The 14,884-nt window shown below is 41.7% G+C and overlaps 1 long non-coding RNA gene across 1 annotated transcript in view; it reads right to left on the reverse strand.

Annotated features, from left to right (window-relative positions):
- Positions 1 to 321: 321 nt before the first annotated feature.
- LOC117079197 overlaps positions 322 to 14,884 on the reverse strand; it is a 193,583-nt gene continuing 179,020 nt past the window's right edge. Inside the window, exon 4 of the long non-coding RNA XR_004435306.1 lies at positions 322 to 540. This is a non-coding gene — a long non-coding RNA (uncharacterized LOC117079197). The remainder of the gene's footprint in view (positions 541 to 14,884) is intronic.

The raw sequence follows: 14,884 nt of genomic DNA on the forward strand, positions 1-14,884 counted from the left end.
CAGAGCCTTCGATATGTCAATCCAAGCCAAGGAGTCATCTCTGTCCAGCCAAATCTTTTCATCCTTCAAGATCTAAATGCAGTCTCTCTTTCCCAAAGAAGTCTTCTTTTAATTCATTGTTTGCAGAAAAGCAATCTCCAAGAAATGTTACATGAAAATACTAAGCCCCCAATGCCCTCTCCTTTGTCTGAAGCCCTTATAAATAAAAAAGTTATAAAATTGACAATAGTTAATATTTACTAACTGTACATGAGGTTCTAGGCATGTTTTCATTATTTAGACATCATACTTTAAATAATTGCAATGATCTTTGGAATAAGTTGCTTTTTATTCCCATTTTACAGAGGCCATAATGGTTAAGTAATTTTCCAATGTCACTTCACACCCAAGTGGCAGAGCAAGGTGGCCACCCCAAAGCCCACGTTTCTTCTCCTCTAGAACAGTCTTCCTTGTGGCTGACTGCTTGAAGATTTAGCCAGGTGTTAAAGGATCAAGACTGGAAGGGACTGGTGAACCGTTTGCAGTGGTTCCAAAGAAGCCCTGCAATGGAAAAGAGAGAGGAGAGTGAGAAACGCCATGCGTGGAAGCTTGATCTGCTTTGAAAAGAGCTCAGCTTAAAGGATGATATCATGGGGGCTGTCAACAGGAATCAGAGATGCATGTCCAAGGGCAGAATCTAATTTCAATTCCAGGACGTTTCATGAAACAGAATGCAAAGCAACAATTATCTGCTAAATGGAAAATTAAAGGCATAAATAAAGTCAAAGCTCAAACCAGTGAGGCAAAAATCACACAGGCTCCAATTTCCTTTTGCTGCTTGTAGCTGCCAGTTTGAAAGGAAGGACACATGGGGATAGTAAAAATACGAGAGCAATGGACCACGTTTAATCAACAGTGATGCCTCTGATCCCACAAATGCTCCCCTTCCCAGTATTAGCCCTTCCCCACCTACTGCCAAAACCCAGCAAGCTGGATGGAGCAAGACCTCTGAGAAAGAGGCCCCTGTTCTCTCCATAGGAACTTCACTTTCCTATAAATGAACTCCAGCACTGAGTAAGTTCTGGTAAAAAAAAGAGCTTTATTTCCCCAGACTCCTTGTTCCTCCACTTCTGCCAAAATACATTTCTTAAGTGTTCCAACCTGAAACACACACATGCACACACACACATGCTGCCAATTTCTTGGTATTTTGTCAATACTGACTTTGCCGCTTTTCTAAATCTTCATCTCCAATTAAGGCTTCCTGTTGGATAGATAAGTGGTGACACATGACACAGAATAAGCCCAGTGGAAGACTTTGTTTCCCATGGGTCCACATGTAAGACACTGGGTCAAGTGTCAAATGCTTTGGGCCATGGTTTACAACCAATGCTTGTAACTTCCACCCCTCCCTCACCCTCTGTTTTCCCTGCTCTCCTTTATATTCTTCCCCACAAGTATGTTTCAAATCTTTTCCCTCCTCTTGATGCCCACTGCCTCTTTTACTTGGACCACTGCAAAGTTCACCACTTCAATTCCGCCCTCAAAACAGCTGCAAGAATGAGTTGTCTAATACATAAATCTGATTATATTTTTCCTTTGTTCAGAAAACACAATGGGTTCCCATTGCCTATAAGATAAAGACCACCCTCTATGGCCATGCCTACCAGGACTTTCATCAATAACCCCCCTTAACCTCCTCTACCACTGATACCATTCATTTATCTTTTCACTCATTCATTCAAAACCATGAAGCATCCACTATGTGCCAACCATCATTCTGGACACACAGCCAAACTAAACTTCTCTTTCCCAAACACTTCCTGCCCTCTTACAACACTGCTTTCTCTCACAACGTTCTCTTTGCCAGAAATGCTTCTATTCCTCTTCTATCAAACTCTCATTCATCCTTCCAGATTCAGCTTCCTTTGTGTGCCCTCTGTGAAGCTTTGCCTAAGACAGACACACACGTGCACACACATGTTCCAAGCAGGTTCTCTCTTTTGTATCCCCACCCACCATGGTTTTATGGAACGACCATGACTTGTATCACTTTGAGGAATCACTGCCTGCTTATCTGTTTCCTTTCTAAGGCAAAGATTGTGTCAGCCTCAAGGGCAGGAGAACGTTATATACTTTTCTGTATACTTAACTCACTGATTGGCACATAGGAAGTGTCGGTGAATGTTTGCTGATTGACACCTGCCTCCACCACCTGGCAAAAAAGCCACTTTGCCATTCCTAGCTATTCTGAGGAGTGAGAAAGGTGAGTGGCTACCTACACAATGACACCTTTCCCATCATGAAATTTTACTATCACCACCAACCTACACCGCAGTCTCTGCAATTGTGCCATTAGATATTTAGTTCTCAGTACACACCACCTTTTTTTTTTTTTTTATCTTTCCACTCTTATTTTCTGATCCAGGAAACATAGTCCTTAAGAAGACAGAATCTGAAGTCAGGGTGCTTCTATGAACCCACCAACTTTGCCATTCTACCTGGGCAACCTGGTATCATTTCCATCCTTCACTCATGAAATAGGGATCCTCATAATACTCAGTCTCACAAGGTGGTTGTGAGGATTAAGGAAAGTAGTACTTATGAATTGCTTAAAATAGTAAGTGGCACACTGTAAGTGCCAACTATGCTAAAGTATTTGCTATTATTGTTGTTGTTGTTGTTCTTATTTTCTACCTAGCCCTACCTTCACCTTCCAAACCAAGTTTTTCATAAACCTTAAACTCATCCTTCCCTTTCAGGCTTCCCTGTTATTTCTTGCCTTGCATGTCCCTCTCTTTCATCTGTTCATTCTTCATGATGGATCTTGAGTCTCCTTCGTAAAGGCACCAAAGACCACTCCTCACCCATTTGTCTCACCACTGGAGCCTGTGCATGCCCAGATCACAGCATTTGCCACTTCTGGTTAACAGTCCATTTCTCCTATTAAGTCCAGAGTGCTGTGACTTCAGGGACAGTGTCTATGCACCTAGCATAGCCTTTCTGAAGTCCGTCCCTGGGCTAGGCATTGTGGCAGCTTCTGAGGATACCACATAGCTCAAGCATAGTCCCTGCCCTCAAGAAGCTGACAAGAAACTAATCTGAAGGTCTATGGTGACAATAAATGTGGTATCGTTCTTGGCAACTACAAGGAAATCAGTGAAAGGGGGAGGACAGAGAGAAAAAAGCACAGAAAAAGAAAAAGAAGGAGGGAAGAAAGAAAGAGAGAAGTGAATTGAGGCCATGGAGTTACTTCAGTTGTCAAATGTTCCACTGGAATATATTTACAACTATGAAAGGAATGACTTTCACTATTCCAGACACATTTTTGCTGATTCCTTTAGCACAGTGTTTCCCAAAGAATGGCCACCATGCCCCAGGAGGCATTTGACCATAGTGTGCAGAAGGATATTTTAAATTGTAATAATTGCATACTTTAATGTGTGTTAGTACTAAGTTTCTAGCCTTTCAAACCTGTCCTTTCATGGATATTATTGCTTTGTTTAGAGTGAGTGTAAACAAATTGCAAGTAAGAAAAACTGCGGGGTGCGGGGGAGGGGGTTCTGATTTCATGTCTTGCCTAGAAAAGAGCTTCTGAGGAGAAAAAATGTCTAGGTCTACCACCAAGAAGGGTAGGGGACAGCTAAAAGTCAAGATTTCAGAAGCCAAGGGCACACCTTTGGCTCTCACCCTGCCTGACCAGCACCTTCAAAACATCTATGTACACTCAACAGTTATAAAGGAGCTTCTCATCTGCTTTTGGTCAGTAGACTGCAAAAGTCTCACATGCTCTCAATTCATAGATAGAGAGATAAAAGCCAGGAAAATTAAATGAGTCATTAATATTTCACTAGTTTAGACTAAATCTATCTGTAGAAAAGGTAGCCTGACCAACTGCACTTTTTAAATAAACTTTGTTACTCCCACCACAGAACGTGTTCCACAAAATCAGCTTATGTGGGTAATTCATTTCCAGCCTTAATCGCAAACCCCCAAGGAATCTCATTTGGACTCAGCATTTGTGTATAAGCAACAGCAGAACAAATGGTGCAATACCTCATTAATATCTTTCTTGGCAGGATATGCCGTTAAAACATACATATCAAGTTATGGTCTTGATGGGATCACACCTCATTTTAAACAGTACATGGGGCTCTGCTACCTGCAGGGTGTTAGCCCTGGGAAACAAGCCGCTTCCAAAAATAAAAATGTCTAACCTGCTCATTATCTTGCAAATAAATGACTTTGTGCATCTTCCTCTTTTTCTCATGCTGACTTTTCCCTTGTATTGTGCCAGACTTCCTGTACCCTGTTATTGTAGGATATTGTCCTGACATGCTGCAACACAATGCAGTATAGTGAACATTGACACAAGCAGAGCACCATGGCAAAAACACACACACAAGAAGAGCAAACTGAACTTTTTCGATTGATTCAGGTAGCAGAACAGCCTGAGGTCAGGCAGTAACAGATTTGATTAACCTTCACTACACCAGAGATTCCTAACTATCCTCAGCTGAGCATTATTGCTGTAGTCAAAGCAGGAACTCCTCTGAACCGAAGAAGGTCCACTGATATCATGCTCAGGTAGTTGGTCAGGTAGATTGCTCATCCACTCCTAACTCAGGTGGACTGTCCACACCTGGACAACCTCACCCTGGTCAATGCCAAAGCCACTAGTTGAGTGAAGACAGGCAGTTGGTGTCATTCAAGACTAAATGATCACCAGACCAAATTAAGTTATGTGTTTGTAGCATCCCTAATCCCCCTTCTCAATACAGAAATTGTCTTGCGTGTTAGACACAATTTTATTTGGAACTGGCAATGAAATTTTTTCCTGGCTCTCACCCTTTAACCAATTGGTTAACTCCTATTTCTTCTTCAGATTTCTGTTCAGAAAACACATCTTCAGGAAAATCACCCCTGGCTCACCCAGGCTAAGTCACAAGCTTTTGTTATAAGCTCTCATCATACCATATGCCTCTCTTTCAAAACCAGCACCTGCAGAAATGTAAGTGTACATTGATTTATATAAGTATTTGAATTATGACTGTTTCTGTATTTGTTCATGAGCTCCCTGAAGGCAAGTACTTTGCCGGCTTTTTCCTGTTTCATAACTATCATGCCTAACACACAATAACCTCTCAATTAATAGCCAAGTTTATTAGTAAAAAAAAGAATGAAAAAGTGAATGAATGAAAAAGTTGCTACCAACATAGGCATTATAATGAGATGATATCAGTGATCTGAGCTCTGAACAAATTTATTCTTCTCTTCCTGGGTACATACCTGAATTATATTTCCCAATCTCCTTAGAGTTAAAATATAGTGGTGTGACTTTTGAGACATGGGACTTCCAGGTCTGGTCCTGGAATCTCCAACATGTGCTTCTTCAAGCCCCTTTGCCCTTTTGGCTAGCTGAGATTAAAATCACCATAGCAATCTTAGAAGCAGATGTTAAGGATGACTTAGTTCTGTCACCCTAGGTCCCTCAATGAGCACATGGAGCAGAATCACCCAACAACATGTTCAGCCATCTTCAGAACTGTTAAATTGAACAAGAAAGAAATTTCTGATAAGTGTGAGCCTTTATGTCTGTGGAATTTATTTGTTATATCAGTTAGGGTTACTTGAAGTAATACAACTCTTCCCAGTGATCCTCAACTAGAAAATAATTTGGAGGGCATGTTAGAATCTCATGGGGAAAGGGGCTGTTGGAAAAGTCTTCCAAAGTATAATCGCTGTCTTATGTACTTTATACATCGTTTGCAATAAAAGCAGAAATGTAAAGATATATTTGACTAGAGGAAAGGATTTGTGGAGCTATGGAAAACACACATTCACCCACATGTGTGGACAGAGAAGGCAGATACAACAAAAATTATGGTTCATCACCAATAGCGGCAGAGGATGAGTTTTGAGCCACTTCCTTTCAAATCAGCCACAACGTCATAAATGATCACCATCATTCTAGTTCCTGTGAGGAAGAGAGAGCTGTGAAAAATGCTTGATGCCCTCAAAAGAGACAGCACAAAATTTCATTTTAAAAGGCTTGCCTCCTATGTGATTCACTAGAAATGAAACCCTGGAAAAATTACTTCACCCCTCTTTTCCTTCATTTGTTAAAAAAAAGTGTTTAAATTTGCAACTCAGCAGTGTTTTAACGTTGTATGATTCAATTTGTATAAAGGGTCTTGTGGAGAGGAGATAAAAGTACATCAAAGATCATAGCCAAATGTTTCTTATGCTGGAATAGTTAGGTACAAAGGGTTATAGAAACGTAGCCTGCCGGGTTGAATAGTGAAGAGGAGGAACAGAGAAGACTTACAGTAGGAAATAATCCCTAATTCCAGAGCCAAATGTGGGATTCAAATAATAGAGGCCCTAGCAATTCCGAGGTGATCAGGTGGACTTTCCTGGATGTTCTGGGTCTTGACCTGATTGCTGAAAAATGAATACAAATTCAGAGAAGAAGAAAGCTAGTATGAGACTATCAAATGATCATCAGACATTTCTTGAACATCAATTAAATTGCTAGGTATGCTCAAGTTTACAAAACTGGTATAGACACCAAGAGCGAGGTATCAACACAGACTTCCCAAGAGCTAAGAGGAAACCACCTTGGACTAGAAGTCAAGAGCCAAAATTCTAGACTCTACTCTGTAATTACCTATTTGAATTTAGAAAAATCACCATCAACTTTCCCAGCCTCATTCTCCGCATCTGGGAAATGAAGGTGTCATCCAAATGATTACAAGCTTCTTTTCCTGCTCTTATTGCGTGATTCCACTTCCACAGCCCTCCAGCATTATTTTTTAGAAGCCGCATCGCTCCATATAGCCTGCAGGGGGCACTAGACTGGGAATTAGAAAACCTGATTTCCCTTCCAGCTCCACCTCTGACCAATTGCGTGACCCTGGTCAAATTGCTTAACCTCTCTCTCCCTATCTCAGCTCCCCATCCATAAAACAGAGGGACGAATAAACTCTCCTCCTACCACTAAGAGGTGTAGCCAGAGTTAATACCCTCATCGTCCTTTGAGCTCAGCAGATGAAAGGCACTGAGAAAAGTACAAAGAATTTTTATGTGCTATTGACTTTATTTTATTTTATGTGGGGGAGGGAGTCGGCCCCAGCTGGAAAGCTGCTTTCTCTGAATCAAAGGGCAGGAACCCAGCAAGTTTCTCAGGATTGGGGCCTTAGACTGGGCTGTGTATACAGACAGTGCCAGCCAACCCCACAGTTCAGTTTCCTTTAACCTGGCGCTCCAGGCAATAACTGTGCAACTCTGCAATTTAACAATGTGTTCTTTGTCCCACAACTGTTCTCATTTCTCAACTGCCCAGGAAATATGTTTGGGCCTGTAGGAAGAGTCAAATAGTTAATAAGGGAAGGGTTTGGCATGCCCTACGTAAGTTCTACCAGCAAGTCCCAACAAGAAGGCATTCTGTGTCTCCTGATTCCTGACCTACCCCCAAAATGTACAAATGTACAAGGAATGAGCCCACTTTCCCAGCAGGCTGTAATACCAGTTTGGCCTATATCAATGCATTGGTGAGCTGTGTTTTGTTTATGGTTTTATGCCATCTATTTTCCCATGGATATTATGTTTTCTAAAGAGCCCTTAAGTTTACGTCAGCTTTTAAAGCTACCACCAGCAGCACCATTTCAGTTCATATTAAGCCCTTAATATGGTATGAATAGGAGAGCTATTAGACTAAAGAGCCATAATCGCCCCTGAGGAAAACCTCCATCACCAACCTTTATGTGGTCCCTGAACTTCTAAAAGGTGTCATCTCTCTGGGGTGTATCTGGTGAGAGCTTTCTCCGGGAGATGCCAAGAAGCCAATGCATTAGATGAAGCTTAGAAGGGCATTTTCTAACCATTACAAATTGCCTAGTCTAGCATCTCAATTTCATCTACGTGATGAGCCTTAATTAAATTTGTTGGGGTTTGATCCTTTATCCCCAGATGTGGCGCTGACAGAGATTACTGACACAAATAACGTGTGCTCCAAGTACTTGCCAGGCTCCTGGCTCAGCCAGGACAGCTGTAGCTTTTTGAATGTCATTCCCAAGATATCCTGCAGGTGTTCAGCTTCCCCCAGCTCTACTCTGGGAAGAGAGCCGTGAGCAAGATCAGCCCAGATGACACTACTGCATCTTGACGGAGCAGTCCCACTGGACAGGTGCACTACCTGCAGACACCTCCAACAGTGAAAGAAACCCCCAGCTGCAAGTATGGTCTCGCCAAAATGAAGGCATTTCTTGTATAAGTCTGGAATATGATGTTCTTTAATAAGACTTCCTTTAAAACTGTATACACACACGCACCTGAAAACGTTATCAGGCTTTTCCTTATTTGACAGCAATATTCCAGGAAACAGTCCAAGTAGCAAAATTTTCTCTCAGTGGCTTTCTGGTTCCTCATTTCTGACTTGTTTTCCTGCTGTCTACTGGAGCCAACAAGAGAGGCATTCTCACTCTGGAAGTTGTTAGTTCATTACAGCCCAGGTTGGTCTCATCTGGTTCTGGGCGGGGGTTTTATTCTGAAGATTGGTTGGTAAAAGCCTCCACAAAGTCTTAGCTAGAACATTCAGAGCCCTGTGTCAACTTCCGTCTCAACCCTGGCTTGAACTTAGCTGACAGCCCTATCGATTTGCTCAAAGGAGCTTTTTTGCTGCAGGCAACAGAAAGGAGTGGAAAGAACATAGGCATGGGAACCTGCCAGACGGAGGCTCGCCTCGGGCTCTAGGACTTGCTCACCATGTGATCTCAGATACATGACTTCATCGCTGAGTCTCAGTTTCCTTATCTGTGAACCGGAGATACTCATACCTTCCTCACAGGACAAGAGAGGCACATACAAGTTCATATCTGTCTCTCCATTTCAAGTGATTCTTCCACATCAGAACCAGTTTGTCTTCCCTGACCTGGTCTTCTTTCAAAGGATGCACAAGGCCATTTACAACTGGGAACAGAAGAAAAACTTTGGCAAAGCAGTTGCAGAAAAAACAAAAAGGATGAGACACAACAGCAATTTTTATTCTTTTCCTGGTGGAAATCCAATCAAGAAGAAGAGTTCTCCTTTGATTCTATATGCTACTATCATGCCCAAAGCTGAGAAACTAGTGTTTGCCCAATACATTAGAGTTCGCATGAGGAGCCCATACCTATGATGGTGTTTGATACACAGGATTGATTAGTAGGACTAAAAAATTGCCACCACTTCACAAGTGAGGACAGTAAACCTCAAAGGAGTCAAACAACAGCCTAAAGTTTATGTAGGTTTAAATGGTGGATCAAAGAAACAAGTCTAGTCTATGAATCCAAATCTGGGGTGCTTTCTCGTCTTGTATGGCCTCTCTTGCTCCCATTGGCCTGTGGGCATTCATTATACACTTCAGTTTGTTAAATGTTAGGAGGAAAGTCTAAAAAGTAAATTGCTAACACAAAGCAAACAAATGAAAATTCCAAATTGATAGCCTGTTTTCTAGCACAAAAACGACATGATGGCATATAAAAAGCTGACACCACCTGCATTGCTAGTTCCCTCTATCACCCCTTCTTTCTGACCCTCTCTTTAGACATAAAGAAGGGCTGGTCATTTATAAATGATCCCATGATCCCTGGACTCTTTGACTTCTCAAGGCTTAGACTCGTGCTGCCTAAAATGTCCTTCACTCCTCTCAGGCTGGTACATTCCAAGTCTCCCTTCAGCACACAGCCTACATGTCAAGAGCATGATCGCAGCCCCTCCAGCAAGCCCAGGTAAAAAGAACCACTGCCTTAGAACCCTGCAGATGCAACTTTTGTAAAAGCCCTTAATCCTAGATTTGGGACTCTGAGAAGTTTGCTTTGCTTTTCTGAGAATCAAGGGAAAATTATACTGTCCCTCCAGCAGTGATGGAAGATTAAACAAGAACATGTATAACAACAGCACAGCATCGCTACTTAGTACCACTCAAGAATTGCTACTCTACTTCCCCTCCTTCCTGCTTCCTCTGTTCTCCAGCAAAACCTGTATGCCCACCAATTAATAGTGCTAATCACACTGTATTGCAATCATTTGGGTCCTTTTCACTAGACTGCTAGTAGGTTCCTCAGTGACGTGAAAACAGACTTTTTTCTCTGTGCCCCGGAACTCAGCTAGACATTCATTAGGCATTCAATATACGGTGAATGAAGAAGCCATACAAGAGCAGGACGTTATACAGAAAATGTTTCCCTTTCTTTGCCTAGGAAAAAAAGTATGTTATCTCTGATTTCTTTAAAACAGCTTTGTGTGAACTTTTTGAACTTCAGGTGGCTTTAACTGTTGGTTCTAATTGGATGGCTTAGACCAGCACGGATGTCTCCATCAGGAATTTCCCATCCACATTCCATAAGCATCTGTGTCTGTGCACAAAGTTGGAGGGTAAATATCTGAGTAGTGTTCCTCCCTCCTGGATCTGCCGGCCCAGCATGCATACAGCTCAACAGTTCTTAAGCTGGGCCAAGAATCCACACATTATAAAACTGACATGAAAATAGGCACTAGCCAGATGGAATGGAAATCAAGCAGCAGATCTAAGGGAAGCAGGGAATGGAACCAAAGAACAGTTCTCTGCCTCTCACCCCTTTGTATCCATCCTGTGAAAATCTAAGTTTATTTGAGATCACTAGAGGTTGGGTGACCACAAAACCATGAATTATTTACCCTCTCTTTATATCAGTTTTCTCATCAATGAAATGCAGGATAATATTTTTCATAAAATAGGGATATTATGTGGCAATATCCTCACCCCATCAAATATTTATTTGGATCACGTTTCCCCTGTGCAGATCCAGCCTTGAGTGACATCTACCCTAATTGCAAAATAACTCAGAACATTTCATGAGTACCATTAGGCACCATTGCCTCCTGCGCAACCCCATGAATAGGACCATTGCATCATGTCACTGTTTCTTACCCCATTATGCTGGTGCTGTTGTCCTCTATCCTAAAATAAGATGTTGTGGGATAAAGATGCACCCTCTATTTGATGACTGAAAAATGCTGAGATTCTTTCTAGGACAGCAGCATTCCAGGGACAGGGGCCCTGAGGACTATAGGGATTTATTATAAACTCTAGAATGATAACTTCTGAAAAGGTATGTGGCATAAGTATTTCTATGGTTTAGAAGAATACTTGGTGACATTGTGGAGGATGAATTAGAGGAGGGAGACAGTGGTTGCTGAGAGATTAATTTAAAAGTTTTTCTATAGATCAGAATGAGAGATGATAGGATCCTGACCTAGGCCACTAGCAACAGGGTAAAAAAGGAAAGTGAAATATGTACACTTTGAATGTAAAAGTTGCATGGTTTGGGGACCCAATTTATAAATGGGAATAGAGTAGAAAGGGAAAAGAAGCAAAATAGCCTAACACAATTAAATATGTTCCAAGTCTCCTTTCCCTAGGAAGCCAGGATAAACTCACCTATTTGTGACAAGTGTTTTGTCAATGGTTCAATAAGATTTCCTTCCTTCTTAAGATATTTTATCATTTAAATCACCCCAGAAGAACAGAATTAAACAGTAAAAGTGATTTGGTCATTAAACAAGAGGGTTAGACTGATCACACCAGCTCTTGAAAGTCATTTCTGCAGTTAATCACATAAGAATGCTGACTCCTTAGAATGGCTGAAATGGTAGCATTCCACTCAGAAAAGTCTAATCTAATCCTGGAGCACCAAGGTCATAATCCTGAGGCCAAGATTTTAAATTCCAGCTCACCCAGGATGAGTTCTTTGTAGAGACTCCATCCCTGACTTAGGTGGGCCATCTCCAAACAGAAGCTTGGGACAGTTCCACGGTCAGCTTTTATTTTGCATTTTAGTAAAATAGAAACAGTTGTCTTATGCATGTAGCATTCAAGCTTTCTAGAAAAAAGAAAAAAAAAAACTGGGTTCAAAAGCATTGGAGTTGGTGTATAGAAAAAAAAAAAAGCATAAACCTCAGGATTCCTCATAAATTCCATAGGATTCTCCTAGGTAATAAGAAAGAAAAATGAAGGAGAGGGAGATTAGCATTGGATATGTTTGGATACAGGGCTTTGGAAAGCTGGGCAGATTGATGTGTCAGTCAGGCTCTTAGCAGCCAATAGGAGCACACCCAAATTAGGGCACTTTGAAGGGAACCACTGCACTCTAGCCTGGGCAACAGAGTGAGAGGAAAGGAAGGGAAAGGGAGGGGAGGGGAGGAGGGAGGGAAGAAGGAAGGAGGAAGGAGGGAGGGAGGGAAGGAGGAAGGAGGGAGGGAGGGAGGAAGGAAGGAAGGAAGGAAGAAGAAAGAAAGAAAGGCAGGGAAGGAGGGAGGAAAGGGGGAAAGGGAGGGAGGGAAGGGGAAGGGGAAGAAAAGGGAAAAGAAAAGGCACTACTTACCAAGTGTGGACAGGACCCCAAGAAACCTTAAGAATATTGCAGTACCCCAGGGTTCACTATACATTTATACCTCAAGGCTAGAAGGGGAAAGTGGATAGAATATTTACTGAAACCTGAAGTCAAAGAGGACCCGGTGGAGAAAGAGGCCGAGAGCTTTGGTCAAGTTTACCCTTCAGGGAGGGAGCATGTGAGTCATCTTCCCAACTCCACTTGTCCACTCCCTTCAGTCTTCTGTTAGTGATCACCCTTGTCTGAACCCAAGCAGACACCAGAGACATGGGAACCTATTGATTTAGTCTACACAGGTCAGTCTCCTGGGGAATAGAGCAAGGTAGAGGAGAGTAGAAATGGCATCGGAGAACTGAATGGAAGATACACAGCTCAAATGCTTTCCTGAGAGCCCCTACATTCTATAACATCCTAGTTAATGTGCATTGGGTTGTGTCAAGAGCTGCACCTATTCAGCAGCAGTTCTCAGGCTGATGTGATGGTAGACACATGCACTGAGAATCTCAAAGAATGTGTTTGGGGTAATTCAACTGTAATAGCAGATTTCAGAATTTTGTTTATAATCCTAATAGATGGCAAGATCCTCTATGATTTAAGGGGAATTTTGCTTTAACATCCACTACTCTACAACACATCTGTGGATTGGGGCTGGCCAGGTAGTATTATTTCCTCATTTTCCAGATGAGGAAACATAGCAATCTCTTTGCTCATCTTAGTTCACAAAGCTCAGTGAAAACTTGTCCTTGGATTCCATGCCATGAATGCCAATGGCCTAGGTCTACTTCTTAGCTTGCCTTGGGAGAAACAAATTAAAAACAATGATTTCTCTGAGGAGCTACTTGTAGGAAACTCATCAGCTTTAGTTTCAGACACTTTAATAAAATGCTAATGTCTCATTCAGCAAGTCCATCTATCAGCCAACATTTTTGTAACTCTCCTTTCTGCAAGATACTTTGCTGGCAACTGAGTGGAAAGAAGAGGTGAGGAGTGTTAGGATTTGGGGACGTGGTAACACCGTATTAGATAAAAATCTTGCCCTGCCCAATGGGAATTTACAGAAAAAAGAAGTAAGAGGAAAAAGAAAGAAAAAAGAAAAAAGGAAAGAAAAGACACTGTTCACCAAGTGAACAGGACCTCAGGAAACTTTAAGAATATTGCAGTACCCTAGGGTTCATTATAGATTTATACCTCAAGGCTAGAAGGGACAAATGGAGAGAATATTCACTGGAACCTGGAATCAGAGGGCCAGGTAGAGAAAGGAACTGAGAGCTTTGGCCAAGGTTACCCTGAAGGGAGGGAGCAGTTGATTCTAATGGAGAACCAACCCACAGGCTCATCAACAGGACGATGGAAAATAAATGGTGATGTATCCATATAATGAGTAGTATACAATAATAAAAGGGAATAAATTACTCAGGCATGCTGCAACATGGGTGAATCTTAAAAATAAATTAAGCCAATGAAACCAGACACAGATATATACTGCATAATTCAATTTACATGAAATTCAAGACCAAGCAAACTAATCTCTGTTGATAGAAATTATATTAGTTATCTCTCGATGTGGAGACCGAGTTGGAAGCACCATTAAGGACACTTCCGGGATGGTAGAAATGCTTTATATTTTTGACTCAGTTGTGGTTGCATGGATATATATATATATATATATATATACACACACACACACATACACACACACACACATATATACCTGCAAGAGAAAAATCATCAAGTGGCATCTATAAAATTGGTGCAATGTATGTTTATAAATTATATTCTAACATTTAAAAATAGAACAGGAAATGCTACAGTGAAACATGAATAGTGATTAAAATGCTGTCCTTCTGGCAGTGTTCTTCTCCACATGAGTATAATGCCCTGACAGCCTTATGCATGTGTTTTGGGAAACTGAACTACATGGTTGTAAAGACCATGGGCTTTGCTGAGTGACAGATGTAGCTCAAATTCTAGTTCTATCACTTCTTAGATGTATGACCTTGAACAAGTCATATAACTTCTCTGAGCTGAGTTTCTTCCTTGGTAAAATCTACCTCCAACATAGTGTTGTTACAAGAATTAAGTAATAAAATGAATGAAAGAACTTAGCCAACTTTTGGGAACATTCTATGCTCTCAATAAATATAGGTTACTGGTTATTATCATTGTTATAAATGCTGCTTTTCTGCCCTCTGCTCCACTTTACCTGCAGTGAAGACAATTCAGTGAGAGAAAAGGAGGGTGGGCAGAGGGAATGGATAGTGTCTGTGAATTCTCTTTTCTTTTGCTTTTCCAGCAGTTTCTTATAGGGCACATTTGAGGCTGACTGCAGTGGAAGATGTAACTGACTGGACATCACAGGGACAAGCCTGGCCTGCGGGCCTTCTTAATGTGCAGGGCAATGGCCAGTGCTGCTGTCCCCCTGCATGCAGACTTGCCATAGTGGCACTGTGGGGCTCTGCTGGGCTCATTAGTGGCTCCCTCATCCACAACCT

Source organism: Trachypithecus francoisi, unplaced genomic scaffold (assembly GCF_009764315.1).
Source record: "Trachypithecus francoisi isolate TF-2019V2 unplaced genomic scaffold, Tfra_2.0 Lachesis_group7, whole genome shotgun sequence".
NCBI lineage: Eukaryota > Metazoa > Chordata > Mammalia > Primates > Cercopithecidae > Trachypithecus > Trachypithecus francoisi.